This window comes from Bombina bombina, chromosome 5, assembly GCF_027579735.1.
Source record: "Bombina bombina isolate aBomBom1 chromosome 5, aBomBom1.pri, whole genome shotgun sequence".
Taxonomy (NCBI): Eukaryota; Metazoa; Chordata; class Amphibia; order Anura; family Bombinatoridae; genus Bombina; species Bombina bombina.
The window spans coordinates 832,009,405-832,015,404 of record NC_069503.1 but is presented as its reverse complement, the minus strand read 5'-3'; positions in this window follow the sequence as shown (position 1 = coordinate 832,015,404).

Here is a 6,000-nt window from a genome sequence, read left to right as displayed (position 1 = left end):
ATTTTCGTGCACTGTAGGTTCCTGAACTTCAGATTCCTCAGGAACAGGTTGATGTATTCCAATTGGTTCTGCATCCAACATATCATTCAAATATTCTGGGGTCTCACTACCACAATCCCTGGCTTGCTGTTCCTCTACTTCCGGTAATTCCGGGTCTACAGCAACCATATTTAAAATTACTTCCCTTGATGATTCTTCGGTATCTGTGAAATTATAAGTTATTGTAAATTTAGAAATATTTGGTAAATAAACAAAAAAAATTGAGAGATATATATTTCCCAACATACAAATGAAGAATTAAATATATATATATATATATATATATACTGTATATATATATATTTAAAATAAAAAACAAATATATATATACACACACACAAGCATAATAACCACTGTATATATATATATATATATATATATATATATATATATATATATATATATATATATATATATATATTTAAATAAATAAAATATATATATATATATATATATATTTACATATATATATACAAACAAACATAATAGCACTCCAAAGATATTATGTAAAAATTTTAAGTTTATTAGTTAATGTTTTCGGGTCATAAACAACCCGTCCTCAAGCTTACATGGGCGTCTTTGTAAGTCTGTGGATGGGTAGTTTGTGACACGCAAATATTGAATAATAAAGTTAACACTTACTTGATCAGCACCCAAGGCATTTTTTTACATATTATTCATAGTGCACATTGTCTGGATATATATTTCATTGTCGATATAGATGCCTAACCAAAAAATTTTAAAAAATAAAAACATATTATTCATATCTATTACAAGTACAGTTACTCACCATCAAACAACCGTGGAGGATTTCCCGTCATGGTTCTAAAAAGATGTCCAAGGTCAGCTGTGATTAACATAAAATAAAAATATATTAACATTTTATTTTTTTAGAAATACAAAACATAAGACGGGTGTTATATCAATTTTATCTATATGGCCTACATGAGCTAGCTCATGACAATTTTTAAAAAATAAATAAAAAAGGCGTCCTTTAAGGCATTACAAATTATCATATGAACCTTACTAGGCTTGATTTCCAATAGAATACCAATACCAAAAATAAACAAAGGTAATGTAAGGAAAGTGGGTGCAGTAATTGCTCATATGACACTTGCTTAACCCCTTAATGACCACAGCACTTTTCCATTTTCTGTCCGTTTGGGACCAAGGCTATTTTTACATTTCTGCGGTGTTTGTGTTTAGCTGTAATTTTCCTCTTACTCATTTACTGTACCCACACATATTATATACCGTTTTTCTCACCATTAAATGGACTTTCTAAAGATACCATTATTTTCATCATATCTTATCATTTACTATAAAAAAAAATATAAAATATGAGGAAAAAATTGAAAAAAACACACTTTTTCTAACTATGACCCCCAAAATCTGTTACACATCTACAACTACCAAAAAACACCCATGCTAAATAGTTTCTAAATTTTGTCCTGAGTTTAGAAATACCCAATGTTTACATGTTCTTTGCTTTTTTTGCAAGTTATAGGGCCATAAATACAATTAGCACTTTGCTATTTCCAAACCATTATTTTTCAAAATTAGCGCTAGTTACATTAGAACACTGATATCTTTCAGGAATCTCTGAATATCCATTGACATGTATATATTTTTTTTTAGTAGACATCCCAAAGTATTCATCTAGGCCCATTTTGGTATATTTCATGCCACCATTTCACCGCCAAATGCGATTAAATACAAAAAATCGTTCACTTTTTTACTAATTTTTTCACAAACTTTTGGTTTCTCACTGAAATTATTTACAAACAGCTTGTGTAATTATGGCTTAAATGGTTGTAAATTCTTCTCTGGGATCCCCTTTGTTCAGAAATAGCAGACATATATGGCTTTGGCGTTGCTTTTTAGTAATTAGAAGGCTGCTAAATGCCACTGCGCACTACACGTGTATTATGCCCAGCAGTGAAGGGGTTAATTATGGAGCATGTAGGGAGCCTTTAGGGATAATTTTAGCTTTAGTGTAGTGTAGTAGACAACCCCTAGTATTGATCTAGGCCAATTTTGGTATATTTCATACCACCATTTCACCGCCAAATGCGATCAAATTAAAAAAAACGTTAAATTTTTCACAATTTTAGGTTTCTCACTGAAATCATTTACAAACAGCTTGTGCAATTATGGCACAAATGGTTGTAAATGCTTCTCTGGGATCCCCTTTGTTCAGAAATAGCAGACATATATGGCTTTGGCGTTGCTTTTTGGTAATTAGAAGGCCGCCAAATGCCGCTGCATTTCACACGTGTATTATGGCTAGCAGTGAAGGGGTTAATTATGTAGCTTGTAGGGAGCTTGCAGGGTTAATTTTAGCTTTAGTGTAGAGCTCAGCCTCCCACCTGAAACATGAGACCCCCTGATCCCTCCCAAACAGCTCTCTTCCCTCCCCCACCCCACAATTGCCCCCGCCATCTTAAGTACTGGCAGAAACTCTGCCAGTACTAAAATAAAAGCTATATTTGGGCTTTTTTTGTGTTTTTGTAGCATATTTACATATGCTGCTGTGTAGGATCCCCCCTTAGCTCCCAGCCTCACTGATCCCCCACCAAACAGCTCTCTAACCCTCCCCCTCTGCCTTAATGGGCGCCATCTTGGGTACTGGCAGCTGTCTGCCAGTACCCAGTGTAGTAAAAAAAATGTGCCTTTTTATTTTTTTAAATGATCTTTTCTGTAGTGTAGCTTCCCCCCCCCCCAAGATCAACCCCCCACCCCTTCCAGGTCCCTTAGCTGTTTATTTACAGCTTTAAAAACTTTATTTTTTTTTACTTTTCCCAGTTTATTTTTCTGTAGTGCAGCGGTTCCCTCCCGCTCCCGCCCCGTGCACGCGCCCGCCCGCCGCCCCCCGTGCACGCGCGCGCTCCTGTGCGCGCTCCCGCCCCTCCCGCCCCCGATCCCGCCCCCCTCCACTCCATTCGGCACATCGATGGCCGACCACCCGCCTCCCAGACTTGCTCCCACCCACCAACGATACCAGCCACCGATGTCCGGTGCAGAGAGGGCCACAGAGTGGCTCTCTCTGCATCGGATGGCCAAGGGGGGTTATTGCAGGATGCCTCGATATCGAGGCATCACTGCAATAACCGGAAAGCAGCTGGAAGCGTGCAGGATCGCTTCCAGCTGCTTTCCAGACCAAGGACGTACGCCACACGTCCTCGGTCATTAACTGTCTTTTTTTTGAGGACGTGTGGCGTACGTCCTTGGTCATTAAGGGGTTAAACTTGTGTTGCTTTTAAGAGAGTGTGAGCATAAGACACTTGCACTAACTGGTGTGACTTTGCCTTTAAGAGAGTGTGCCTTTAACAGAGTAAAAGACATTAATTAACTTCAAGTAGATGACACTGAATTTTGCTAAGTCATGCTACAAGTGGTAAACAACCGATGGATGCTGATGATAAGAAGTCAAAACCCAGACAGAACAAGGGTGTAACCTTGGCAGGGGTCACTTACTGACATTAAGGAACACCTTGGTATAGGGGCTAATGCCATGGTAATATTGTTAATTATTATTAAGTGCAATAGGCTAAGTAATATTAATTGCAATAGGCTAAGTAATAAAGCCATTATTGATGTTTAGCTATTAATTATATCTATGGAAAGATTGTTAAACCTATTATTGATGTATTTGACAAAAGTAACTGCATAAGACCACATAATTAATGTTAGGCAGAAAAACATGTTTGTTTGAAACTAAAGATGACGGCATTGCAGTTTAGGAATACGTCAGAGATAGTACCTGGGTATGCCCTGATAAGCTTGGTTGAGGCTAAAGACAGACTGGCCAGATGTCTTGGGCCAGGGCCAATCTCAGAGGGTGCGGTCTCAGGATCTGTGGAGTTGCGCCAAAACTGTTACACAAGTGAACAGTATAAAGAGGGGTACATCTAGGCAATCTGATCACTGTCTGATTGTCATGTATTGATTGTCATGTCTGATGTCTGATGTCTGAGTCAGTCTGAGAGTCTGAGTATTTGTGGTGTGTGTATTTGAGTGTATTTTTGGGACCCATGGATGGACGCATCCTCGGTGTTGTTTTTTTCCCGCTGATTGCCTGTTTTCTCCTGGTCCAAAGATTGCCCAGATGTCCCCTCCCATTGCGCCCCAGAAGCGGCAGGATAGGATGATGCAAACAGAGATCACGGTGATGTATTAATTTGATTGTTTAAAACTAGCTAGACTTGTTTTAGGGGTAATACAACATAAGATTGTTATCAATCGTTGCGCAGGCAACTAAATGTAACTGAAAACTGTATAGATAGTTGTATCTAGAATTGTTTATATAAGCATTGCAATTGCATAGAGTGTTATAAGTATGAATAGTGGTTTGTGGTATTTTGTTTCCATGATTATGTTGCAGAATAAACCATTATTGTTATTATAAGATTGTGAAAACCTGTGTAATGTGTCAGTCATTTCCTTGCTGAAAAGTGATATATATGATAACATCATATCCTGACAAAAAGAATCACATAACATTATTGGCGTAGTCGGTCGGCAGGATGCATAATTGTTTATCACTTGAGCAAAGAAACTGACAGTTTTCTTACTGAATGTGCAGAGCTGATAGACGCAGCTCCGATCGAAAGTGAAACCCCTTTGTAAGATAAAATAAATAAGCCAGAAAAATATATAGCTGTATCTTGCACGGTCAGGAGTATAAATATATATGTTTCTGGATTAGTTAGAATTGAATTGTTAATTCCTCAAATGAGCCATGAAAGCTGTGTAAATAAACAGATATTTCATGGACATAGTCACAATTGTCACCTTGGAATGAAATTAATTGATATTGCACAGGTATATACATATTAACGTATATTGTTACTGTTACTGTGAATTTATTGATTTATGTCAGCAATAATTGAAGGTATTATGAAAATGTTTAGGAAGAAAGTACAAACGGTTCCCCCTTCACGGCCTCAAAATATTGCGGCTTGGGAGGGGACCCCATATCAGGAATTAGCAGGGGAAGTCTTGTCTGGGACTGACCTCCCAGATAACGCTGAATTTTTTGACAAAGCAGAACCTTGTGAAGTGTTGAATAAATTACAGAATGTAAAAGTTAAGACAAATTCAGACACAGAAAGGTTACATAAGAAATTATGGGTGTTATTACAGGCATACAGAAAGACACACGAGCAGTTAGAGGAAGCTGTAGAGCAGACGGTGTGCCTGCAGAGTCAGAATAAATTGCTATTAAAAAAGAGCCAGTGTTATGAAGATGTAGCTCAACAGGCTGTGGTTAAGGTAGCCAGGGCCAAAGTAAAGCGGAAGGGTGGTAGGTTGAGCAAAGGTAAGTTACAATCAGTATTACAAAGCGGGGCTAATTGGGACCCTGAAAGGTGGGACGGTAATATTTGGGATAGTAGTGATCCTGGAGAGGAGTGGGATGATAGGGACCCTCACAGGGTGACAGCTCACCCTGTTACACGGCGTAAGGTTTATCATGGGCCTGAGGGTGCAGAAAGAGTAGACACAGTAGAGGATTACACGCAGCAAGAGGTGTTAGACATAATACGGCAGTATCAACAGAAACCGGGAGAGGACCTCATAACTTGGCTCGTGCGGATGTACGATCAAGGAGGTCATAACATGACATTAGATAGTCAGGATGCCATGAAATTCATACAGATCACTAGCGATCATGCCATACAACAGGTCCTGCGAATTGGACCTGGCCTGGCCGCTGATGGTATGTTGACGCAGGCATCATTGTTGGTTCAGTGTGCATACGGTGCCAGGGACAAATATCCCACAGAAGGGGATTGGCCCACTGAGGATAGGACATGGCATTCCATTAAGGAGGCCATCCAATTATTAAAGGAATTGGCTATGAAGCATGCGATATATAATGGACACCTGTATGCCCCATATCGCGAGCTACTAACCAATGCCATGAGAAACTATTTGATACGTGGGGCTCCCCGAGCATAT